This window comes from Schistocerca gregaria, unplaced genomic scaffold (assembly GCF_023897955.1).
Source record: "Schistocerca gregaria isolate iqSchGreg1 unplaced genomic scaffold, iqSchGreg1.2 ptg000180l, whole genome shotgun sequence".
NCBI classification, from domain to species: domain Eukaryota; kingdom Metazoa; phylum Arthropoda; class Insecta; order Orthoptera; family Acrididae; genus Schistocerca; species Schistocerca gregaria.
The window spans coordinates 11681765-11708974 of NW_026061730.1; the positions used below are offsets into that span (position 1 = coordinate 11681765).

General features: G+C 49.4%; 5 non-coding genes across 5 annotated transcripts; all 5 read right to left on the reverse strand.

Annotated features, from left to right (window-relative positions):
- Window positions 1–1814: 1814 nt before the first annotated feature.
- On the reverse strand, window positions 1815–1888 carry Trnat-agu (transfer RNA threonine (anticodon AGU)). The gene has a single exon. It is a non-coding gene; the product is annotated as a tRNA-Thr (tRNA).
- A 5747-nt stretch (window positions 1889–7635) lies between these two features.
- On the reverse strand, window positions 7636–7709 carry Trnat-agu (transfer RNA threonine (anticodon AGU)). Its single transcript has one exon. It is a non-coding gene; the product is annotated as a tRNA-Thr (tRNA).
- Window positions 7710–12017: 4308 nt separating this feature from the next.
- Window positions 12018–12091, reverse strand: Trnat-agu (transfer RNA threonine (anticodon AGU)). Its single transcript has one exon. It is a non-coding gene; the product is annotated as a tRNA-Thr (tRNA).
- A 2846-nt stretch (window positions 12092–14937) lies between these two features.
- Window positions 14938–15011, reverse strand: Trnat-agu (transfer RNA threonine (anticodon AGU)). The gene has a single exon. It is a non-coding gene; the product is annotated as a tRNA-Thr (tRNA).
- An 8669-nt stretch (window positions 15012–23680) lies between these two features.
- Window positions 23681–23754, reverse strand: Trnat-agu (transfer RNA threonine (anticodon AGU)). Its single transcript has one exon. It is a non-coding gene; the product is annotated as a tRNA-Thr (tRNA).
- Between the last annotated feature and the right edge of the window lie 3456 nt (window positions 23755–27210).

The window sequence follows — 27210 nt, forward strand, 5'->3', positions numbered from 1 at the left end:
CGGCTTAGGCCGCTCTTCTAGTGTGGCTGCTCTGTGTCTGCAGGCAGCGAGGGGCTGCAAGCTTTCTGTGTTCGCACCTATATCACCTGTGCTTCCTTGTCAGAGACAGACTATCGCAAAACATACAACTCACTCCATGAATTGATTGCTACGGCATCTGTTATCAGCAGTCACAACCAGCAACACCAGTAGCAGCCGACTGCACGCAAAGAATGGAAACGTGCAGTGGGATTTACGTGAAATCGGCGCAATTGTGGATGCTAATCGTTCGCTTGTATCTGCCTACACACCTCTGCCGGTTGGGAATTATTCCACTTGCATGGCAAGGTGCGCATGTAGGTGTGTTAAAAATTCTGGAGGCGCTGGGTATCGATGCCAGTACCTCTCGCACACTAAGCGAGCGCTCTACCATCTGAGCTACGCCCACCCCCCCGATAACTAGTAGTGCTACATACAGTCATATCAACGTCACAGACCCTCGCACTCCCATTATTCCGCAGACAAACACTACTCTCTATGAATCAGTGAGGGTGTCTTTCAGGTTTCGTGCATTCTGTATCGAATCGTAGTTGGCCACAATGAAAGTGGCACGCATAACGTCGAAAATAGAGTTCAGACACCGCTCTGAGTAAGACGAACGTGTTGTCCACCTCTAGACTTCAATGACGTTAAGCCGTGATACCTAAGACAGGTCTGCACTCGATAACAGCCGGTCCCCACACTTACATCTTGCTCTCCTTATGACAGTATACATCATATCAGTCTGTGACGCTGGTTTTGCAACTTCTTGCGTGCGTTTATGTTCGCCGCGACCAACACTTACCATGCACTGACCACAAAACATGGAGGAGCCGTTGCTTGAACCCGAGACCGTTCACACGCTAAGCGAACGATCTGCCAACTGAGCTACATCTACACACACGACCAAGCCTGGCTATTCTCCATTCTTTGCGACTCTGATGTGCACGGACACGATGGTTGGTTGGTTTGTAGCGGCGAAGGTACCAGAATACAAAGGCGCGGACACGTTCATATACACAAGAGTTCCAAGTAGTTTCGATGCTCTGGTATTACGAATGCAAATTCCGTCTGTTTTGAACGTCTTAAATTGAAAGGGCGGTCACAAATTGGTCCATTTCACTCCTTGTCCACAATCACACAGCACCTGAGGTAACAAGCACATCTCGAGCCCTATTGTGCTCTCCATTGTTCATGCCAACTCAGTGCCTCGCTCTTTGCTACTGTGTAAAACTCTTGTCGTCCAACTGCAAAACACTGGGACACAACAAGTTTCCGCGTCCCCATTGCACTGATCGTACTACGAAACGCTCCCCAAACTTGGCAATCACCCATGCAGATGACTTTTCCGACTTTACACGACGCTCACGCAACGCTCACGCTAGTGACAGCCTTATTTATAGTTCGACGTCGCGCCAAAGCGAATGAGCACATTTCGCCTACGGCTTAGGCCGCTCTTCTAGTGTGGCTGCTCTGTGTCTGCAGGCAGCGAGGGGCTGCAAGCTTCCTGTGTTCGCACCTATATCACCTGTGCTTCCTTGTCAGAGACAGACTATCGCAAAACATACAACTCACTCCATGAATTGATTGCTACGGCATCTGTTATCAGCAGTCACAACCAGCAACACCAGTAGCAGCCGACTGCACGCAAAGAATGGGAACGTGCAGTGGGATTTACGTGAAATCGGCGCAATTGTGGATGCTAATCGTTCGCTTGTATCTGCCTACACACCTCTGCCGGTTGGGAATTATTCCACTTGCATGGCAAGGTGCGCATGTAGGTGTGTTAAAAATTCTGGAGGCGCTGGGTATCGATCCCAGTACCTCTCGCACACTAAGCGAGCGCTCTACCATCTGAGCTACGCCCACCCCCCCGATAACTAGTAGTGCTACATACAGTCATATCAACGTCACAGACCCTCGCACTCCCATTATTCCGCAGACAAACACTACTCTCTATGAATCAGTGAGGGTGTCTTTCAGGTTTCGTGCATTCTGTATCGAATCGTAGTTGGCCACAATGAAAGTGGCACGCATAACGTCGAAAATAGAGTTCAGACACCGCTCTGAGTAAGACGAACGTGTTGTCCACCTCTAGACTTCAATGACGTTAAGCCGTGATACCTAAGACAGGTCTGCACTCGATAACAGCCGGTCCCCACACTTACATCTTGCTCTCCTTATGACAGTATACATCATATCAGTCTGTGACGCTGGTTTTGCAACTTCTTGCGTGCGTTTATGTTCGCCGCGACCAACACTTACCATGCACTGACCACAAAACATGGAGGAGCCGTTGCTTGAACCCGAGACCGTTCACACGCTAAGCGAACGATCTGCCAACTGAGCTACATCTACACACACGACCAAGCCTGGCTATTCTCCATTCTTTGCGACTCTGATGTGCACGGACACGATGGTTGGTTGGTTTGTAGCGGCGAAGGTACCAGAATACAAAGGCGCGGACACGTTCATATACACAAGAGTTCCAAGTAGTTTCGATGCTCTGGTATTACGAATGCAAATTCCGTCTGTTTTGAACGTCTTAAATTGAAAGGGCGGTCACAAATTGGTCCATTTCACTCCTTGTCCACAATCACACAGCACCTGAGGTAACAAGCACATCTCGAGCCCTATTGTGCTCTCCATTGTTCATGCCAACTCAGTGCCTCGCTCTTTGCTACTGTGTAAAACTCCTGTCGTCCAACTGCAAAACACTGGGACACAACAAGTTTCCGCGTCCCCATTGCACTGATCGTACTACGAAACGCTCCCCAAACTTGGCAATCACCCATGCAGATGACTTTTCCGACTTTACACGACGCTCACGCTAGTGACAGCCTTATTTATAGTTCTACGTCGCGCCAAAGCGAATGAGCACATTTCGCCTACGGCTTAGGCCGCTCTTCTAGTGTGGCTGCTCTGTGTCTGCAGGCAGCGAGGGGCTGCAAGCTTCCTGTGTTCGCACCTATATCACCTGTGCTTCCTTGTCAGAGACAGACTATCGCAAAACATACAACTCACTCCATGAATTGATTGCTACGGCATCTGTTATCAGCAGTCACAACCAGCAACACCAGTAGCAGCCGACTGCACGCAAAGAATGGGAACGTGCAGTGGGATTTACGTGAAATCGGCGCAATTGTGGATGCTAATCGTTCGCTTGTATCTGCCTACACACCTCTGCCGGTTGGGAATTATTCCACTTGCATGGCAAGGTGCGCATGTAGGTGTGTTAAAAATTCAGGAGGCGCTGGGTATCGATCCCAGTACCTCTCGCACACTAAGCGAGCGCTCTACCATCTGAGCTACGCCCACCCCCCCCGATAACTAGTAGTGCTACATACAGTCATATCAACGTCACAGACCCTCGCACTCCCATTATTCCGCAGACAAACACTACTCTCTATGAATCAGTGAGGGTGTCTTTCAGGTTTCGTGCATTCTGTATCGAATCGTAGTTGGCCACAATGAAAGTGGCACGCATAACGTCGAAAATAGAGTTCAGACACCGCTCTGAGTAAGACGAACGTGTTGTCCACCTCTAGACTTCAATGACGTTAAGCCGTGATACCTAAGACAGGTCTGCACTCGATAACAGCCGGTCCCCACACTTACATCTTGCTCTCCTTATGACAGTATACATCATATCAGTCTGTGACGCTGGTTTTGCAACTTCTTGCGTGCGTTTATGTTCGCCGCGACCAACACTTACCATGCACTAACCACAAAACATGGAGGAGCCGGGGCTTGAACCCGAGACCGTTCACACGCTAAGCGAACGATCTGCCAACTGAGCTACAACTACACACACGACCAAGCCTGGCTATTCTCCATTCTTTGCGACTCTGATGTGCACGGACACGATGGTTGGTTGCTTTGTAGCGGCGAAGGTACCAGAATACAAAGGCGCGGACACGTTCATATACACAAGAGTTCCAAGTAGTTTCGATGCTCTGGTATTACGAATGCAAATTCCGTCTGTTTTGAACGTCTTAAATTGAAAGGGCGGTCACAAATTGGTCCATTTCACTCCTTGTCCACAATCACACAGCACCTGAGGTAACAAGCACATCTCGAGCCCTATTGTGCTCTCCATTGTTCATGCCAACTCAGTGCCTCGCTCTTTGCTACTGTGTAAAACTCTTGTCGTCCAACTGCAAAACACTGGGACACAACAAGTTTCCGCGTCCCCATTGCACTGATCGTACTACGAAACGCTCCCCAAACTTGGCAATCACCCATGCAGATGACTTTTCCGACTTTACACGACGCTCACGCTAGTGACAGCCTTATTTATAGTTCTACGTCGCGCCAAAGCGAATGAGCACATTTCGCCTACGGCTTAGGCCGCTCTTCTAGTGTGGCTGCTCTGTGTCTGCAGGCAGCGAGGGGCTGCAAGCTTCCTGTGTTCGCACCTATATCACCTGTGCTTCCTTGTCAGAGACAGACTATCGCAAAACATACAACTCACTCCATGAATTGATTGCTACGGCATCTGTTATCAGCAGTCACAACCAGCAACACCAGTAGCAGCCGACTGCACGCAAAGAATGGGAACGTGCAGTGGGATTTACGTGAAATCGGCGCAATTGTGGATGCTAATCGTTCGCTTGTATCTGCCTACACACCTCTGCCGGTTGGGAATTATTCCACTTGCATGGCAAGGTGCGCATGTAGGTGTGTTAAAAATTCAGGAGGCGCTGGGTATCGATCCCAGTACCTCTCGCACACTAAGCGAGCGCTCTACCATCTGAGCTACGCCCACCCCCCCCGATAACTAGTAGTGCTACATACAGTCATATCAACGTCACAGACCCTCGCACTCCCATTATTCCGCAGACAAACACTACTCTCTATGAATCAGTGAGGGTGTCTTTCAGGTTTCGTGCATTCTGTATCGAATCGTAGTTGGCCACAATGAAAGTGGCACGCATAACGTCGAAAATAGAGTTCAGACACCGCTCTGAGTAAGACGAACGTGTTGTCCACCTCTAGACTTCAATGACGTTAAGCCGTGATACCTAAGACAGGTCTGCACTCGATAACAGCCGGTCCCCACACTTACATCTTGCTCTCCTTATGACAGTATACATCATATCAGTCTGTGACGCTGGTTTTGCAACTTCTTGCGTGCGTTTATGTTCGCCGCGACCAACACTTACCATGCACTGACCACAAAACATGGAGGAGCCGTTGCTTGAACCCGAGACCGTTCACACGCTAAGCGAACGATCTGCCAACTGAGCTACATCTACACACACGACCAAGCCTGGCTATTCTCCATTCTTTGCGACTCTGATGTGCACGGACACGATGGTTGGTTGGTTTGTAGCGGCGAAGGTACCAGAATACAAAGGCGCGGACACGTTCATATACACAAGAGTTCCAAGTAGTTTCGATGCTCTGGTATTACGAATGCAAATTCCGTCTGTTTTGAACGTCTTAAATTGAAAGGGCGGTCACAAATTGGTCCATTTCACTCCTTGTCCACAATCACACAGCACCTGAGGTAACAAGCACATCTCGAGCCCTATTGTGCTCTCCATTGTTCATGCCAACTCAGTGCCTCGCTCTTTGCTACTGTGTAAAACTCCTGTCGTCCAACTGCAAAACACTGGGACACAACAAGTTTCCGCGTCCCCATTGCACTGATCGTACTACGAAACGCTCCCCAAACTTGGCAATCACCCATGCAGATGACTTTTCCGACTTTACACGACGCTCACGCAACGCTCACGCTAGTGACAGCCTTATTTATAGTTCTACGTCGCGCCAAAGCGAATGAGCACATTTCGCCTACGGCTTAGGCCGCTCTTCTAGTGTGGCTGCTCTGTGTCTGCAGGCAGCGAGGGGCTGCAAGCTTCCTGTGTTCGCACCTATATCACCTGTGCTTCCTTGTCAGAGACAGACTATCGCAAAACATACAACTCACTCCATGAATTGATTGCTACGGCATCTGTTATCAGCAGTCACAACCAGCAACACCAGTAGCAGCCGACTGCACGCAAAGAATGGGAACGTGCAGTGGGATTTACGTGAAATCGGCGCAATTGTGGATGCTAATCGTTCGCTTGTATCTGCCTACACACCTCTGCCGGTTGGGAATTATTCCACTTGCATGGCAAGGTGCGCATGTAGGTGTGTTAAAAATTCAGGAGGCGCTGGGTATCGATCCCAGTACCTCTCGCACACTAAGCGAGCGCTCTACCATCTGAGCTACGCCCACCCCCCCCGATAACTAGTAGTGCTACATACAGTCATATCAACGTCACAGACCCTCGCACTCCCATTATTCCGCAGACAAACACTACTCTCTATGAATCAGTGAGGGTGTCTTTCAGGTTTCGTGCATTCTGTATCGAATCGTAGTTGGCCACAATGAAAGTGGCACGCATAACGTCGAAAATAGAGTTCAGACACCGCTCTGAGTAAGACGAACGTGTTGTCCACCTCTAGACTTCAATGACGTTAAGCCGTGATACCTAAGACAGGTCTGCACTCGATAACAGCCGGTCCCCACACTTACATCTTGCTCTCCTTATGATAGTATACATCATATCAGTCTGTGACGCTGGTTTTGCAACTTCTTGCGTGCGTTTATGTTCGCCGCGACCAACACTTACCATGCACTAACCACAAAACATGGAGGAGCCGGGGCTTGAACCCGAGACCGTTCACACGCTAAGCGAACGATCTGCCAACTGAGCTACAACTACACACACGACCAAGCCTGGCTATTCTCCATTCTTTGCGACTCTGATGTGCACGGACACGATGGTTGGTTGGTTTGTAGCGGCGAAGGTACCAGAATACAAAGGCGCGGACACGTTCATATACACAAGAGTTCCAAGTAGTTTCGATGCTCTGGTATTACGAATGCAAATTCCGTCTGTTTTGAACGTCTTAAATTGAAAGGGCGGTCACAAATTGGTCCATTTCACTCCTTGTCCACAATCACACAGCACCTGAGGTAACAAGCACATCTCGAGCCCTATTGTGCTCTCCATTGTTCATGCCAACTCAGTGCCTCGCTCTTTGCTACTGTGTAAAACTCTTGTCGTCCAACTGCAAAACACTGGGACACAACAAGTTTCCGCGTCCCCATTGCACTGATCGTACTACGAAACGCTCCCCAAACTTGGCAATCACCCATGCAGATGACTTTTCCGACTTTACACGACGCTCACGCAACGCTCACGCTAGTGACAGCCTTATTTATAGTTCGACGTCGCGCCAAAGCGAATGAGCACATTTCGCCTACGGCTTAGGCCGCTCTTCTAGTGTGGCTGCTCTGTGTCTGCAGGCAGCGAGGGGCTGCAAGCTTCCTGTGTTCGCACCTATATCACCTGTGCTTCGTTGTCAGAGACAGACTATCGCAAAACATACAACTCACTCCATGAATTGATTGCTACGGCATCTGTTATCAGCAGTCACAACCAGCAACACCAGTAGCAGCCGACTGCACGCAAAGAATGGGAACGTGCAGTGGGATTTACGTGAAATCGGCGCAATTGTGGATGCTAATCGTTCGCTTGTATCTGCCTACACACCTCTGCCGGTTGGGAATTATTCCACTTGCATGGCAAGGTGCGCATGTAGGTGTGTTAAAAATTCTGGAGGCGCTGGGTATCGATCCCAGTACCTCTCGCACACTAAGCGAGCGCTCTACCATCTGAGCTACGCCCACCTCCCCGATAACTAGTAGTACTACATACAGTCATATCAACGTCACAGACCCTCGCACTCCCATTATTCCGCAGACAAACACTACTCTCTATGAATCAGTGAGGGTGTCTTTCAGGTTTCGTGCATTCTGTATCGAATCGTAGTTGGCCACAATGAAAGTGGCACGCATAACGTCGAAAATAGAGTTCAGACACCGCTCTGAGTAAGACGAACGTGTTGTCCACCTCTAGACTTCAATGACGTTAAGCCGTGATACCTAAGACAGGTCTGCACTCGATAACAGCCGGTCCCCACACTTACATCTTGCTCTCCTTATGACAGTATACATCATATCAGTCTGTGACGCTGGTTTTGCAACTTCTTGCGTGCGTTTATGTTCGCCGCGACCAACACTTACCATGCACTGACCACAAAACATGGAAGAGCCGTTGCTTGAACCCGAGACCGTTCACACGCTAAGCGAACGATCTGCCAACTGAGCTACATCTACACACACGACCAAGCCTGGCTATTCTCCATTCTTTGCGACTCTGATGTGCACGGACACGATGGTTGGTTGGTTTGTAGCGGCGAAGGTACCAGAATACAAAGGCGCGGACACGTTCATATACACAAGAGTTCCAAGTAGTTTCGATGCTCTGGTATTACGAATGCAAATTCCGTCTGTTTTGAACGTCTTAAATTGAAAGGGCGGTCACAAATTGGTCCATTTCACTCCTTGTCCACAATCACACAGCACCTGAGGTAACAAGCACATCTCGAGCCCTATTGTGCTCTCCATTGTTCATGCCAACTCAGTGCCTCGCTCTTTGCTACTGTGTAAAACTCCTGTCGTCCAACTGCAAAACACTGGGACACAACAAGTTTCCGCGTCCCCATTGCACTGATCGTACTACGAAACGCTCCCCAAACTTGGCAATCACCCATGCAGATGACTTTTCCGACTTTACACGACGCTCACGCAACGCTCACGCTAGTGACAGCCTTATTTATAGTTCGACGTCGCGCCAAAGCGAATGAGCACATTTCGCCTACGGCTTAGGCCGCTCTTCTAGTGTGGCTGCTCTGTGTCTGCAGGCAGCGAGGGGCTGCAAGCTTCCTGTGTTCGCACCTATATCACCTGTGCTTCCTTGTCAGAGACAGACTATCGCAAAACATACAACTCACTCCATGAATTGATTGCTACGGCATCTGTTATCAGCAGTCACAACCAGCAACACCAGTAGCAGCCGACTGCACGCAAAGAATGGGAACGTGCAGTGGGATTTACGTGAAATCGGCGCAATTGTGGATGCTAATCGTTCGCTTGTATCTGCCTACACACCTCTGCCGGTTGGGAATTATTCCACTTGCATGGCAAGGTGCGCATGTAGGTGTGTTAAAAATTCAGGAGGCGCTGGGTATCGATCCCAGTACCTCTCGCACACTAAGCGAGCGCTCTACCATCTGAGCTACGCCCACCCCCCCCGATAACTAGTAGTGCTACATACAGTCATATCAACGTCACAGACCCTCGCACTCCCATTATTCCGCAGACAAACACTACTCTCTATGAATCAGTGAGGGTGTCTTTCAGGTTTCGTGCATTCTGTATCGAATCGTAGTTGGCCACAATGAAAGTGGCACGCATAACGTCGAAAATAGAGTTCAGACACCGCTCTGAGTAAGACGAACGTGTTGTCCACCTCTAGACTTCAATGACGTTAAGCCGTGATACCTAAGACAGGTCTGCACTCGATAACAGCCGGTCCCCACACTTACATCTTGCTCTCCTTATGACAGTATACATCATATCAGTCTGTGACGCTGGTTTTGCAACTTCTTGCGTGCGTTTATGTTCGCCGCGACCAACACTTACCATGCACTGACCACAAAACATGGAAGAGCCGTTGCTTGAACCCGAGACCGTTCACACGCTAAGCGAACGATCTGCCAACTGAGCTACATCTACACACACGACCAAGCCTGGCTATTCTCCATTCTTTGCGACTCTGATGTGCACGGACACGATGGTTGGTTGGTTTGTAGCGGCGAAGGTACCAGAATACAAAGGCGCGGACACGTTCATATACACAAGAGTTCCAAGTAGTTTCGATGCTCTGGTATTACGAATGCAAATTCCGTCTGTTTTGAACGTCTTAAATTGAAAGGGCGGTCACAAATTGGTCCATTTCACTCCTTGTCCACAATCACACAGCACCTGAGGTAACAAGCACATCTCGAGCCCTATTGTGCTCTCCATTGTTCATGCCAACTCAGTGCCTCGCTCTTTGCTACTGTGTAAAACTCCTGTCGTCCAACTGCAAAACACTGGGACACAACAAGTTTCCGCGTCCCCATTGCACTGATCGTACTACGAAACGCTCCCCAAACTTGGCAATCACCCATGCAGATGACTTTTCCGACTTTACACGACGCTCACGCAACGCTCACGCTAGTGACAGCCTTATTTATAGTTCTACGTCGCGCCAAAGCGAATGAGCACATTTCGCCTACGGCTTAGGCCGCTCTTCTAGTGTGGCTGCTCTGTGTCTGCAGGCAGCGAGGGGCTGCAAGCTTCCTGTGTTCGCACCTATATCACCTGTGCTTCCTTGTCAGAGACAGACTATCGCAAAACATACAACTCACTCCATGAATTGATTGCTACGGCATCTGTTATCAGCAGTCACAACCAGCAACACCAGTAGCAGCCGACTGCACGCAAAGAATGGGAACGTGCAGTGGGATTTACGTGAAATCGGCGCAATTGTGGATGCTAATCGTTCGCTTGTATCTGCCTACACACCTCTGCCGGTTGGGAATTATTCCACTTGCATGGCAAGGTGCGCATGTAGGTGTGTTAAAAATTCAGGAGGCGCTGGGTATCGATCCCAGTACCTCTCGCACACTAAGCGAGCGCTCTACCATCTGAGCTACGCCCACCCCCCCCGATAACTAGTAGTGCTACATACAGTCATATCAACGTCACAGACCCTCGCACTCCCATTATTCCGCAGACAAACACTACTCTCTATGAATCAGTGAGGGTGTCTTTCAGGTTTCGTGCATTCTGTATCGAATCGTAGTTGGCCACAATGAAAGTGGCACGCATAACGTCGAAAATAGAGTTCAGACACCGCTCTGAGTAAGACGAACGTGTTGTCCACCTCTAGACTTCAATGACGTTAAGCCGTGATACCTAAGACAGGTCTGCACTCGATAACAGCCGGTCCCCACACTTACATCTTGCTCTCCTTATGATAGTATACATCATATCAGTCTGTGACGCTGGTTTTGCAACTTCTTGCGTGCGTTTATGTTCGCCGCGACCAACACTTACCATGCACTAACCACAAAACATGGAGGAGCCGGGGCTTGAACCCGAGACCGTTCACACGCTAAGCGAACGATCTGCCAACTGAGCTACAACTACACACACGACCAAGCCTGGCTATTCTCCATTCTTTGCGACTCTGATGTGCACGGACACGATGGTTGGTTGGTTTGTAGCGGCGAAGGTACCAGAATACAAAGGCGCGGACACGTTCATATACACAAGAGTTCCAAGTAGTTTCGATGCTCTGGTATTACGAATGCAAATTCCGTCTGTTTTGAACGTCTTAAATTGAAAGGGCGGTCACAAATTGGTCCATTTCACTCCTTGTCCACAATCACACAGCACCTGAGGTAACAAGCACATCTCGAGCCCTATTGTGCTCTCCATTGTTCATGCCAACTCAGTGCCTCGCTCTTTGCTACTGTGTAAAACTCTTGTCGTCCAACTGCAAAACACTGGGACACAACAAGTTTCCGCGTCCCCATTGCACTGATCGTACTACGAAACGCTCCCCAAACTTGGCAATCACCCATGCAGATGACTTTTCCGACTTTACACGACGCTCACGCAACGCTCACGCTAGTGACAGCCTTATTTATAGTTCGACGTCGCGCCAAAGCGAATGAGCACATTTCGCCTACGGCTTAGGCCGCTCTTCTAGTGTGGCTGCTCTGTGTCTGCAGGCAGCGAGGGGCTGCAAGCTTCCTGTGTTCGCACCTATATCACCTGTGCTTCGTTGTCAGAGACAGACTATCGCAAAACATACAACTCACTCCATGAATTGATTGCTACGGCATCTGTTATCAGCAGTCACAACCAGCAACACCAGTAGCAGCCGACTGCACGCAAAGAATGGGAACGTGCAGTGGGATTTACGTGAAATCGGCGCAATTGTGGATGCTAATCGTTCGCTTGTATCTGCCTACACACCTCTGCCGGTTGGGAATTATTCCACTTGCATGGCAAGGTGCGCATGTAGGTGTGTTAAAAATTCTGGAGGCGCTGGGTATCGATCCCAGTACCTCTCGCACACTAAGCGAGCGCTCTACCATCTGAGCTACGCCCACCTCCCCGATAACTAGTAGTACTACATACAGTCATATCAACGTCACAGACCCTCGCACTCCCATTATTCCGCAGACAAACACTACTCTCTATGAATCAGTGAGGGTGTCTTTCAGGTTTCGTGCATTCTGTATCGAATCGTAGTTGGCCACAATGAAAGTGGCACGCATAACGTCGAAAATAGAGTTCAGACACCGCTCTGAGTAAGACGAACGTGTTGTCCACCTCTAGACTTCAATGACGTTAAGCCGTGATACCTAAGACAGGTCTGCACTCGATAACAGCCGGTCCCCACACTTACATCTTGCTCTCCTTATGATAGTATACATCATATCAGTCTGTGACGCTGGTTTTGCAACTTCTTGCGTGCGTTTATGTTCGCCGCGACCAACACTTACCATGCACTAACCACAAAACATGGAGGAGCCGGGGCTTGAACCCGAGACCGTTCACACGCTAAGCGAACGATCTGCCAACTGAGCTACAACTACACACACGACCAAGCCTGGCTATTCTCCATTCTTTGCGACTCTGATGTGCACGGACACGATGGTTGGTTGGTTTGTAGCGGCGAAGGTACCAGAATACAAAGGCGCGGACACGTTCATATACACAAGAGTTCCAAGTAGTTTCGATGCTCTGGTATTACGAATGCAAATTCCGTCTGTTTTGAACGTCTTAAATTGAAAGGGCGGTCACAAATTGGTCCATTTCACTCCTTGTCCACAATCACACAGCACCTGAGGTAACAAGCACATCTCGAGCCCTATTGTGCTCTCCATTGTTCATGCCAACTCAGTGCCTCGCTCTTTGCTACTGTGTAAAACTCTTGTCGTCCAACTGCAAAACACTGGGACACAACAAGTTTCCGCGTCCCCATTGCACTGATCGTACTACGAAACGCTCCCCAAACTTGGCAATCACCCATGCAGATGACTTTTCCGACTTTACACGACGCTCACGCAACGCTCACGCTAGTGACAGCCTTATTTATAGTTCGACGTCGCGCCAAAGCGAATGAGCACATTTCGCCTACGGCTTAGGCCGCTCTTCTAGTGTGGCTGCTCTGTGTCTGCAGGCAGCGAGGGGCTGCAAGCTTCCTGTGTTCGCACCTATATCACCTGTGCTTCCTTGTCAGAGACAGACTATCGCAAAACATACAACTCACTCCATGAATTGATTGCTACGGCATCTGTTATCAGCAGTCACAACCAGCAACACCAGTAGCAGCCGACTGCACGCAAAGAATGGGAACGTGCAGTGGGATTTACGTGAAATCGGCGCAATTGTGGATGCTAATCGTTCGCTTGTATCTGCCTACACACCTCTGCCGGTTGGGAATTATTCCACTTGCATGGCAAGGTGCGCATGTAGGTGTGTTAAAAATTCTGGAGGCGCTGGGTACCGATCCCAGTACCTCTCGCACACTAAGCGAGCGCTCTACCATCTGAGCTACGCCCACCTCCCCGATAACTAGTAGTACTACATACAGTCATATCAACGTCACAGACCCTCGCACTCCCATTATTCCGCAGACAAACACTACTCTCTATGAATCAGTGAGGGTGTCTTTCAGGTTTCGTGCATTCTGTATCGAATCGTAGTTGGCCACAATGAAAGTGGCACGCATAACGTCGAAAATAGAGTTCAGACACCGCTCTGAGTAAGACGAACGTGTTGTCCACCTCTAGACTTCAATGACGTTAAGCCGTGATACCTAAGACAGGTCTGCACTCGATAACAGCCGGTCCCCACACTTACATCTTGCTCTCCTTATGATAGTATACATCATATCAGTCTGTGACGCTGGTTTTGCAACTTCTTGCGTGCGTTTATGTTCGCCGCGACCAACACTTACCATGCACTAACCACAAAACATGGAGGAGCCGGGGCTTGAACCCGAGACCGTTCACACGCTAAGCGAACGATCTGCCAACTGAGCTACAACTACACACACGACCAAGCCTGGCTATTCTCCATTCTTTGCGACTCTGATGTGCACGGACACGATGGTTGGTTGGTTTGTAGCGGCGAAGGTACCAGAATACAAAGGCGCGGACACGTTCATATACACAAGAGTTCCAAGTAGTTTCGATGCTCTGGTATTACGAATGCAAATTCCGTCTGTTTTGAACGTCTTAAATTGAAAGGGCGGTCACAAATTGGTCCATTTCACTCCTTGTCCACAATCACACAGCACCTGAGGTAACAAGCACATCTCGAGCCCTATTGTGCTCTCCATTGTTCATGCCAACTCAGTGCCTCGCTCTTTGCTACTGTGTAAAACTCTTGTCGTCCAACTGCAAAACACTGGGACACAACAAGTTTCCGCGTCCCCATTGCACTGATCGTACTACGAAACGCTCCCCAAACTTGGCAATCACCCATGCAGATGACTTTTCCGACTTTACACGACGCTCACGCAACGCTCACGCTAGTGACAGCCTTATTTATAGTTCGACGTCGCGCCAAAGCGAATGAGCACATTTCGCCTACGGCTTAGGCCGCTCTTCTAGTGTGGCTGCTCTGTGTCTGCAGGCAGCGAGGGGCTGCAAGCTTCCTGTGTTCGCACCTATATCACCTGTGCTTCGTTGTCAGAGACAGACTATCGCAAAACATACAACTCACTCCATGAATTGATTGCTACGGCATCTGTTATCAGCAGTCACAACCAGCAACACCAGTAGCAGCCGACTGCACGCAAAGAATGGGAACGTGCAGTGGGATTTACGTGAAATCGGCGCAATTGTGGATGCTAATCGTTCGCTTGTATCTGCCTACACACCTCTGCCGGTTGGGAATTATTCCACTTGCATGGCAAGGTGCGCATGTAGGTGTGTTAAAAATTCTGGAGGCGCTGGGTATCGATCCCAGTACCTCTCGCACACTAAGCGAGCGCTCTACCATCTGAGCTACGCCCACCTCCCCGATAACTAGTAGTACTACATACAGTCATATCAACGTCACAGACCCTCGCACTCCCATTATTCCGCAGACAAACACTACTCTCTATGAATCAGTGAGGTTGTCTTTCAGGTTTCGTGCATTCTGTATCGAATCGTAGTTGGCCACAATGAAAGTGGCACGCATAACGTCGAAAATAGAGTTCAGACACCGCTCTGAGTAAGACGAACGTGTTGTCCACCTCTAGACTTCAATGACGTTAAGCCGTGATACCTAAGACAGGTCTGCACTCGATAACAGCCGGTCCCCACACTTACATCTTGCTCTCCTTATGACAGTATACATCATATCAGTCTGTGACGCTGGTTTTGCAACTTCTTGCGTGCGTTTATGTTCGCCGCGACCAACACTTACCATGCACTGACCACAAAACATGGAGGAGCCGTTGCTTGAACCCGAGACCGTTCACACGCTAAGCGAACGATCTGCCAACTGAGCTACAACTACACACACGACCAAGCCTGGCTATTCTCCATTCTTTGCGACTCTGATGTGCACGGACACGATGGTTGGTTGGTTTGTAGCGGCGAAGGTACCAGAATACAAAGGCGCGGACACGTTCATATACACAAGAGTTCCAAGTAGTTTCGATGCTCTGGTATTACGAATGCAAATTCCGTCTGTTTTGAACGTCTTAAATTGAAAGGGCGGTCACAAATTGGTCCATTTCACTCCTTGTCCACAATCACACAGCACCTGAGGTAACAAGCACATCTCGAGCCCTACTGTGCTCTCCATTGTTCATGCCAACTCAGTGCCTCGCTCTTTGCTACTGTGTAAAACTCTTGTCGTCCAACTGCAAAACACTGGGACACAACAAGTTTCCGCGTCCCCATTGCACTGATCGCACTACGAAACGCTCCCCAAACTTGGCAATCACCCATGCAGATGACTTTTCCGACTTTACACGACGCTCACGCAACGCTCACGCTAGTGACAGCCTTATTTATAGTTCGACGTCGCGCCAAAGCGAATGAGCACATTTCGCCTACGGCTTAGGCCGCTCTTCTAGTGTGGCTGCTCTGTGTCTGCAGGCAGCGAGGGGCTGCAAGCTTCCTGTGTTCGCACCTATATCACCTGTGCTTCCTTGTCAGAGACAGACTATCGCAAAACATACAACTCACTCCATGAATTGATTGCTACGGCATCTGTTATCAGCAGTCACAACCAGCAACACCAGTAGCAGCCGACTGCACGCAAAGAATGGGAACGTGCAGTGGGATTTACGTGAAATCGGCGCAATTGTGGATGCTAATCGTTCGCTTGTATCTGCCTACACACCTCTGCCGGTTGGGAATTATTCCACTTGCATGGCAAGGTGCGCATGTAGGTGTGTTAAAAATTCAGGAGGCGCTGGGTATCGATCCCAGTACCTCTCGCACACTAAGCGAGCGCTCTACCATCTGAGCTACGCCCACCCCCCCGATAACTAGTAGTGCTACATACAGTCATATCAACGTCACAGACCCTCGCACTCCCATTATTCCGCAGACAAACACTACTCTCTATGAATCAGTGAGGGTGTCTTTCAGGTTTCGTGCATTCTGTATCGAATCGTAGTTGGCCACAATGAAAGTGGCACGCATAACGTCGAAAATAGAGTTCAGACACCGCTCTGAGTAAGACGAACGTGTTGTCCACCTCTAGACTTCAATGACGTTAAGCCGTGATACCTAAGACAGGTCTGCACTCGATAACAGCCGGTCCCCACACTTACATCTTGCTCTCCTTATGACAGTATACATCATATCAGTCTGTGACGCTGGTTTTGCAACTTCTTGCATGCGTTTATGTTCGCCGCGACCAACACTTACCATGCACTGACCACAAAACATGGAGGAGCCGTTGCTTGAACCCGAGACCGTTCACACGCTAAGCGAACGATCTGCCAACTGAGCTACATCTACACACACGACCAAGCCTGGCTATTCTCCATTCTTTGCGACTCTGATGTGCACGGACACGATGGTTGGTTGGTTTGTAGCGGCGAAGGTACCAGAATACAAAGGCGCGGACACGTTCATATACACAAGAGTTCCAAGTAGTTTCGATGCTCTGGTATTACGAATGCAAATTCCGTCTGTTTTGAACGTCTTAAATTGAAAGGGCGGTCACAAATTGGTCCATTTCACTCCTTGTCCACAATCACACAGCACCTGAGGTAACAAGCACATCTCGAGCCCTACTGTGCTCTCCATTGTTCATGCCAACTCAGTGCCTCGCTCTTTGCTACTGTGTAAAACTCTTGTCGTCCAACTGCAAAACACTGGGACACAACAAGTTTCCGCGTCCCCATTGCACTGATCGTACTACGAAACGCTCCCCAAACTTGGCAATCACCCATGCAGATGACTTTTCCGACTTTACACGACGCTCACGCAACGCTCACGCTAGTGACAGCCTTATTTATAGTTCGACGTCGCGCCAAAGCGAATGAGCACATTTCGCCTACGGCTTAGGCCGCTCTTCTAGTGTGGCTGCTCTGTGTCTGCAGGCAGCGAGGGGCTGCAAGCTTCCTGTGTTCGCACCTATATCACCTGTGCTTCCTTGTCAGAGACAGACTATCGCAAAACATACAACTCACTCCATGAATTGATTGCTACGGCATCTGTTATCAGCAGTCACAACCAGCAACACCAGTAGCAGCCGACTGCACGCAAAGAATGGGAACGTGCAGTGGGATTTACGTGAAATCGGCGCAATTGTGGATGCTAATCGTTCGCTTGTATCTGCCTACACACCTCTGCCGGTTGGGAATTATTCCACTTGCATGGCAAGGTGCGCATGTAGGTGTGTTAAAAATTCAGGAGGCGCTGGGTATCGATCCCAGTACCTCTCGCACACTAAGCGAGCGCTCTACCATCTGAGCTACGCCCACCCCCCCGATAACTAGTAGTGCTACATACAGTCATATCAACGTCACAGACCCTCGCACTCCCATTATTCCGCAGACAAACACTACTCTCTATGAATCAGTGAGGGTGTCTTTCAGGTTTCGTGCATTCTGTATCGAATCGTAGTTGGCCACAATGAAAGTGGCACGCATAACGTCGAAAATAGAGTTCAGACACCGCTCTGAGTAAGACGAACGTGTTGTCCACCTCTAGACTTCAATGACGTTAAGCCGTGATACCTAAGACAGGTCTGCACTCGATAACAGCCGGTCCCCACACTTACATCTTGCTCTCCTTATGACAGTATACATCATATCAGTCTGTGACGCTGGTTTTGCAACTTCTTGCATGCGTTTATGTTCGCCGCGACCAACACTTACCATGCACTGACCACAAAACATGGAGGAGCCGTTGCTTGAACCCGAGACCGTTCACACGCTAAGCGAACGATCTGCCAACTGAGCTACATCTACACACACGACCAAGCCTGGCTATTCTCCATTCTTTGCGACTCTGATGTGCACGGACACGATGGTTGGTTGGTTTGTAGCGGCGAAGGTACCAGAATACAAAGGCGCGGACACGTTCATATACACAAGAGTTCCAAGTAGTTTCGATGCTCTGGTATTACGAATGCAAATTCCGTCTGTTTTGAACGTCTTAAATTGAAAGGGCGGTCACAAATTGGTCCATTTCACTCCTTGTCCACAATCACACAGCACCTGAGGTAACAAGCACATCTCGAGCCCTATTGTGCTCTCCATTGTTCATGCCAACTCAGTGCCTCGCTCTTTGCTACTGTGTAAAACTCTTGTCGTCCAACTGCAAAACACTGGGACACAACAAGTTTCCGCGTCCCCATTGCACTGATCGTACTACGAAACGCTCCCCAAACTTGGCAATCACCCATGCAGATGACTTTTCCGACTTTACACGACGCTCACGCAACGCTCACGCTAGTGACAGCCTTATTTATAGTTCGACGTCGCGCCAAAGCGAATGAGCACCTTTCGCCTACGTCTTAGGCCGCTCTTCTAGTGTGGCTGCTCTGTGTCTGCAGGCAGCGAGGGGCTGCAAGCTTCCTGTGTTCGCACCTATATCACCTGTGCTTCGTTGTCAGAGACAGACTATCGCAAAACATACAACTCACTCCATGAATTGATTGCTACGGCATCTGTTATCAGCAGTCACAACCAGCAACACCAGTAGCAGCCGACTGCACGCAAAGAATGGGAACGTGCAGTGGGATTTACGTGAAATCGGCGCAATTGTGGATGCTAATCGTTCGCTTGTATCTGCCTACACACCTCTGCCGGTTGGGAATTATTCCACTTGCATGGCAAGGTGCGCATGTAGGTGTGTTAAAAATTCTGGATGCGCTGGGTATCGATCCCAGTACCTCTCGCACACTAAGCGAGCGCTCTACCATCTGAGCTACGCCCACCACCCCGATAACTAGTAGTACTACATACAGTCATATCAACGTCACAGACCCTCGCACTCCCATTATTCCGCACACAAACACTACTCTCTATGAATCAGTGAGGTTGTCTTTCAGGTTTCGTGCATTCTGTATCGAATCGTAGTTGGCCACAATGAAAGTGACACGCATAACGTCGAAAATAGAGTTCAGACACCGCTCTGAGTAAGACGAACGTGTTGTCCACCTCTAGACTTCAATGACGTTAAGCCGTGATACCTAAGACAGGTCTGCACTCGATAACAGCCGGTCCCCACACTTACATCTTGCTCTCCTTATGACAGTATACATCATATCAGTCTGTGACGCTGGTTTTGCAACTTCTTGCGTGCGTTTATGTTCGCCGCGACCAACACTTACCATGCACTGACCACAAAACATGGAGGAGCCGTTGCTTGAACCCGAGACCGTTCACACGCTAAGCGAACGATCTGCCAACTGAGCTACAACTACACACACGACCAAGCCTGGCTATTCTCTATTCTTTGCGACTCTGATGTGCACGGACACGATGGTTGGTTGGTTTGTAGCGGCGAAGGTACCAGAATACAAAGGCGCGGACACGTTCATATACACAAGGGTTCCAAGTAGTTTCGATGCTCTGGTATTACGAATGCAAATTCCGTCTGTTTTGAACGTCTTAAATTGAAAGGGCGGTCACAAATTGGTCCATTTCACTCCTTGTCCACAATCACTCAGCACCTGAGGTAACAAGCACATCTCGAGCACTACTGTGCTCTCCATTGTTCATGCCAACTCAGTGCCTCGCTCTTTGCTACTGTGTAAAACTCTTGTCGTCCAACTGCAAAACACTGGGACACAACAAGTTTCCGCGTCCCCATTGCACTGATCGTACTACGAAACGCTCCCCAAACTTGGCAGTCACCCATGCAGATGACTTTTCCGACTTTACACGACGCTCACGCAACGCTCACGCTAGTGACAGCCTTATTTAGAGTTCGACGTCGCGCCAAAGCGAATGAGCACATTTCGCCTACGGCTTAGGCCGCTCTTCTAGTGTGGCTGCTCTGTGTCTGCAGGCAGCGAGGGGCTGCAAGCTTCCTGTGTTCGCACCTATATCACCTGTGCTTCCTTGTCAGAGACAGAATATCGCAAAACATACAACTCACTCCATGAATTGATTGCTACGGCATCTGTTATCAGCAGTCACAACCAGCAACACCAGTAGCAGCCGACTGCACGCAAAGAATGGGAACGTGCAGTGGGATTTACGTGAAATCGGCGCAATTGTGGATGCTAATCGTTCGCTTGTATCTGCCTACACACCTCTGCCGGTTGGGAATTATTCCACTTGCATGGCAAGGTGCGCATGTAGGTGTGTTAAAAATTCAGGAGGCGCTGGGTATCGATCCCAGTACCTCTCGCACACTAAGCGAGCGCTCTACCATCTGAGCTACGCCCACCCCCCCGATAACTAGTAGTGCTACATACAGTCATATCAACGTCACAGACCCTCGCACTCCCATTATTCCGCCGACAAACACTACTCTCTATGAATCAGTGAGGGTGTCTTTCAGGTTTCGTGCATTCTGTATCGAATCGTAGTTGGCCACAATGAAAGTGGCACGCATAACGTCGAAAATAGAGTTCAGACACCGCTCTGAGTAAGACGAACGTGTTGTCCACCTCTAGACTTCAATGACGTTAAGCCGTGATACCTAAGACAGGTCTGCACTCGATAACAGCCGGTCCCCACACTTACATCTTGCTCTCCTTATGACAGTATACATCATATCAGTCTGTGACGCTGGTTTTGCAACTTCTTGCGTGCGTTTATGTTCGCCGCGACCAACACTTACCATGCACTGACCACAAAACATGGAGGAGCCGTTGCTTGAACCCGAGACCGTTCACACCCTAAGCGAACGATCTGCCAACTGAGCTACAACTACACACACGACCAAGCCTGGCTATTCTCCATTCTTTGCGACTCTGATGTGCACGGACACGAGTTGGTTTGTAGCGGCGAAGGTACCAGAATACAAAGGCGCGGACACGTTCATATACACAAGAGTTCCAAGTAGTTTCGATGCTCTGGTATTACGAATGCAAATTCCGTCTGTTTTGAACGTCTTAAATTGAAAGGGCGGTCACAAATTGGTCCATTTCACTCCTTGTCCACAATCACACAGCACCTGAGGTAACAAGCACATCTCGAGCCCTACTGTGCTCTCCATTGTTCATGCCAACTCAGTGCCTCGCTCTTTGCTACTGTGTAAAACTCTTGTCGTCCAACTGCAAAACACTGGGACACAACAAGTTTCCGCGTCCCCATTGCACTGATCGTACTACGAAACGCTCCCCAAACTTGGCAGTCACCCATGCAGATGACTTTTCCGACTTTACACGACGCTCACGCTAGTGACAGCCTTATTTATAGTTCGACGTCGCGCCAAAGCGAATGAGCACATTTCGCCTACGGCTTAGGCCGCTCTTCTAGTGTGGCTGCTCTGTGTCTGCAGGCAGCGAGGGGCTGCAAGCTTCCTGTGTTCGCACCTATATCACCTGTGCTTCGTTGTCAGAGACAGACTATCGCAAAACATACAACTCACTCCATGAATTGATTGCTACGGCATCTGTTATCAGCAGTCACAACCAGCAACACCAGTAGCAGCCGACTGCACGCAAAGAATGGGAACGTGCAGTGTGATTTACGTGAAATCGGCGCAATTGTGGATGCTAATCGTTCGCTTGTATCTGCCTACACACCTCTGCCGGTTGGGAATTATTCCACTTGCATGGCAAGGTGCGCATGTAGGTGTGTTAAAAATTCAGGAGGCGCTGGGTATCGATCCCAGTACCTCTCGCACACTAAGCGAGCGCTCTACCATCTGAGCTACGCCCACCCCCCCGATAACTAGTAGTGCTACATACAGTCATATCAACGTCACAGACCCTCGCACTCCCATTATTCCGCCGACAAACACTACTCTCTATGAATCAGTGAGGGTGTCTTTCAGGTTTCGTGCATTCTGTATCGAATCGTAGTTGGCCACAATGAAAGTGGCACGCATAACGTCGAAAATAGAGTTCAGACACCGCTCTGAGTAAGACGAACGTGTTGTCCACCTCTAGACTTCAATGACGTTAAGCCGTGATACCTAAGACAGGTCTGCACTCGATAACAGCCGGTCCCCACACTTACATCTTGCTCTCCTTATGACAGTATACATCATATCAGTCTGTGACGCTGGTTTTGCAACTTCTTGCGTGCGTTTATGTTCGCCGCGACCAACACTTACCATGCACTGACCACAAAACATGGAGGAGCCGTTGCTTGAACCCGAGACCGTTCACACGCTAAGCGAACGATCTGCCAACTGAGCTACAACTACACACACGACCAAGCCTGGCTATTCTCCATTCTTTGCGACTCTGATGTGCACGGACACGATGGTTGGTTGGTTTGTAGCGGCGAAGGTACCAGAATACAAAGGCGCGGACACGTTCATATACACAAGAGTTCCAAGTAGTTTCGATGCTCTGGTATTACGAATGCAAATTCCGTCTGTTTTGAACGTCTTAAATTGAAAGGGCGGTCACAAATTGGTCCATTTCACTCCTTGTCCACAATCACACAGCACCTGAGGTAACAAGCACATCTCGAGCCCTACTGTGCTCTCCATTGTTCATGCCAACTCAGTGCCTCGCTCTTTGCTACTGTGTAAAACTCTTGTCGTCCAACTGCAAAACACTGGGACACAACAAGTTTCCGCGTCCCCATTGCACTGATCGTACTACGAAACGCTCCCCAAACTTGGCAGTCACCCATGCAGATGACTTTTCCGACTTTACACGACGCTCACGCAACGCTCACGCTAGTGACAGCCTTATTTATAGTTCGACGTCGCGCCAAAGTGAATGAGCACATTTCGCCTACGGCTTAGGCCGCTCTTCTAGTGTGGCTGCTCTGTGTCTGCAGGCAGCGAGGGGCTGCAAGCTTCCTGTGTTCGCACCTATATCACCTGTGCTTCCTTGTCAGAGACAGACTATCGCAAAACATACAACTCACTCCATGAATTGATTGCTACGGCATCTGTTATCAGCAGTCACAACCAGCAACACCAGTAGCAGCCGACTGCACGCAAAGAATGGGAACGTGCAGTGGGATTTACGTGAAATCGGCGCAATTGTGGATGCTAATCGTTCGCTTGTATCTGCCTACACACCTCTGCCGGTTGGGAATTATTCCACTTGCATGGCAAGGTGCGCATGTAGGTGTGTTAAAAATTCTGGAGGCGCTGGGTATCGATCCCAGTACCTCTCGCACACTAAGCGAGCGCTCTACCATCTGAGCTACGCCCACCCCCCCGATAACTAGTAGTGCTACATACAGTCATATCAACGTCACAGACCCTCGCACTCCCATTATTCCGCAGACAAACACTACTCTCTATGAATCAGTGAGGGTGTCTTTCAGGTTTCGTGCATTCTGTATCGAATCGTAGTTGGCCACAATGAAAGTGGCACGCATAACGTCGAAAATAGAGTTCAGACACCGCTCTGAGTAAGACGAACGTGTTGTCCACCTCTAGACTTCAATGACGTTAAGCCGTGATACCTAAGACAGGTCTGCACTCGATAACAGCCGGTCCCCACACTTACATCTTGCTCTCCTTATGACAGTATACATCATATCAGTCTGTGACGCTGGTTTTGCAACTTCTTGCATGCGTTTATGTTCGCCGCGACCAACACTTACCATGCACTGACCACAAAACATGGAGGAGCCGTTGCTTGAACCCGAGACCGTTCACACGCTAAGCGAACGATCTGCCAACTGAGCTACAACTACACACACGACAAAGCCTGGCTATTCTCCATTCTTTGCGACTCTGATGTGCACGGACACGATGGTTGGTTGCTTTGTAGCGGCGAAGGTACCAGAATACAAAGGCGCGGTCACGTTCATATACACAAGAGTTCCAAGTAGTTTCGATGCTCTGGTATTACGAATGCAAATTCCGTCTGTTTTGAACGTCTTAAATTGAAAGGGCGGTCACAAATTGGTCCATTTCACTCCTTGTCCACAATCACACAGCACCTGAGGTAACAAGCACATCTCGAGCCCTATTGTGCTCTCCATTGTTCATGCCAACTCAGTGCCTCGCTCTTTGCTACTGTGTAAAACTCTTGTCGTCCAACTGCAAAACACTGGGACACAACAAGTTTCCGCGTCCCCATTGCACTGATCGTACTACGAAACGCTCCCCAAACTTGGCAATCACCCATGCAGATGACTTTTCCGACTTTACACGACGCTCACGCAACGCTCACGCTAGTGACAGCCTTATTTATAGTTCGACGTCGCGCCAAAGCGAATGAGCACCTTTCGCCTACGTCTTAGGCCGCTCTTCTAGTGTGGCTGCTCTGTGTCTGCAGGCAGCGAGGGGCTGCAAGCTTCCTGTGTTCGCACCTATATCACCTGTGCTTCGTTGTCAGAGACAGACTATCGCAAAACATACAACTCACTCCATGAATTGATTGCTACGGCATCTGTTATCAGCAGTCACAACCAGCAACACCAGTAGCAGCCGACTGCACGCAAAGAATGGGAACGTGCAGTGGGATTTACGTGAAATCGGCGCAATTGTGGATGCTAATCGTTCGCTTGTATCTGCCTACACACCTCTGCCGGTTGGGAATTATTCCACTTGCATGGCAAGGTGCGCATGTAGGTGTGTTAAAAATTCTGGATGCGCTGGGTATCGATCCCAGTACCTCTCGCACACTAAGCGAGCGCTCTACCATCTGAGCTACGCCCACCACCCCGATAACTAGTAGTACTACATACAGTCATATCAACGTCACAGACCCTCGCACTCCCATTATTCCGCACACAAACACTACTCTCTATGAATCAGTGAGGTTGTCTTTCAGGTTTCGTGCATTCTGTATCGAATCGTAGTTGGCCACAATGAAAGTGACACGCATAACGTCGAAAATAGAGTTCAGACACCGCTCTGAGTAAGACGAACGTGTTGTCCACCTCTAGACTTCAATGACGTTAAGCCGTGATACCTAAGACAGGTCTGCACTCGATAACAGCCGGTCCCCACACTTACATCTTGCTCTCCTTATGACAGTATACATCATATCAGTCTGTGACGCTGGTTTTGCAACTTCTTGCGTGCGTTTATGTTCGCCGCGACCAACACTTACCATGCACTGACCACAAAACATGGAGGAGCCGTTGCTTGAACCCGAGACCGTTCACACGCTAAGCGAACGATCTGCCAACTGAGCTACAACTACACACACGACCAAGCCTGGCTATTCTCTATTCTTTGCGACTCTGATGTGCACGGACACGATGGTTGGTTGGTTTGTAGCGGCGAAGGTACCAGAATACAAAGGCGCGGACACGTTCATATACACAAGAGTTCCAAGTAGTTTCGATGCTCTGGTATTACGAATGCAAATTCCGTCTGTTTTGAACGTCTTAAATTGAAAGGGCGGTCACAAATTGGTCCATTTCACTCCTTGTCCACAATCACTCAGCACCTGAGGTAACAAGCACATCTCGAGCACTACTGTGCTCTCCATTGTTCATGCCAACTCAGTGCCTCGCTCTTTGCTACTGTGTAAAACTCTTGTCGTCCAACTGCAAAACACTGGGACACAACAAGTTTCCGCGTCCCCATTGCACTGATCGTACTACGAAACGCTCCCCAAACTTGGCAGTCACCCATGCAGATGACTTTTCCGACTTTACACGACGCTCACGCAACGCTCACGCTAGTGACAGCCTTATTTAGAGTTCGACGTCGCGCCAAAGCGAATGAGCACATTTCGCCTACGGCTTAGGCCGCTCTTCTAGTGTGGCTGCTCTGTGTCTGCAGGCAGCGAGGGGCTGCAAGCTTCCTGTGTTCGCACCTATATCACCTGTGCTTCCTTGTCAGAGACAGAATATCGCAAAACATACAACTCACTCCATGAATTGATTGCTACGGCATCTGTTATCAGCAGTCACAACCAGCAACACCAGTAGCAGCCGACTGCACGCAAAGAATGGGAACGTGCAGTGGGATTTACGTGAAATCGGCGCAATTGTGGATGCTAATCGTTCGCTTGTATCTGCCTACACACCTCTGCCGGTTGGGAATTATTCCACTTGCATGGCAAGGTGCGCATGTAGGTGTGTTAAAAATTCAGGAGGCGCTGGGTATCGATCCCAGTACCTCTCGCACACTAAGCGAGCGCTCTACCATCTGAGCTACGCCCACCCCCCCGATAACTAGTAGTGCTACATACAGTCATATCAACGTCACAGACCCTCGCACTCCCATTATTCCGCCGACAAACACTACTCTCTATGAATCAGTGAGGGTGTCTTTCAGGTTTCGTGCATTCTGTATCGAATCGTAGTTGGCCACAATGAAAGTGGCACGCATAACGTCGAAAATAGAGTTCAGACACCGCTCTGAGTAAGACGAACGTGTTGTCCACCTCTAGACTTCAATGACGTTAAGCCGTGATACCTAAGACAGGTCTGCACTCGATAACAGCCGGTCCCCACACTTACATCTTGCTCTCCTTATGACAGTATACATCATATCAGTCTGTGACGCTGGTTTTGCAACTTCTTGCGTGCGTTTATGTTCGCCGCGACCAACACTTACCATGCACTGACCACAAAACATGGAGGAGCCGTTGCTTGAACCCGAGACCGTTCACACCCTAAGCGAACGATCTGCCAACTGAGCTACAACTACACACACGACCAAGCCTGGCTATTCTCCATTCTTTGCGACTCTGATGTG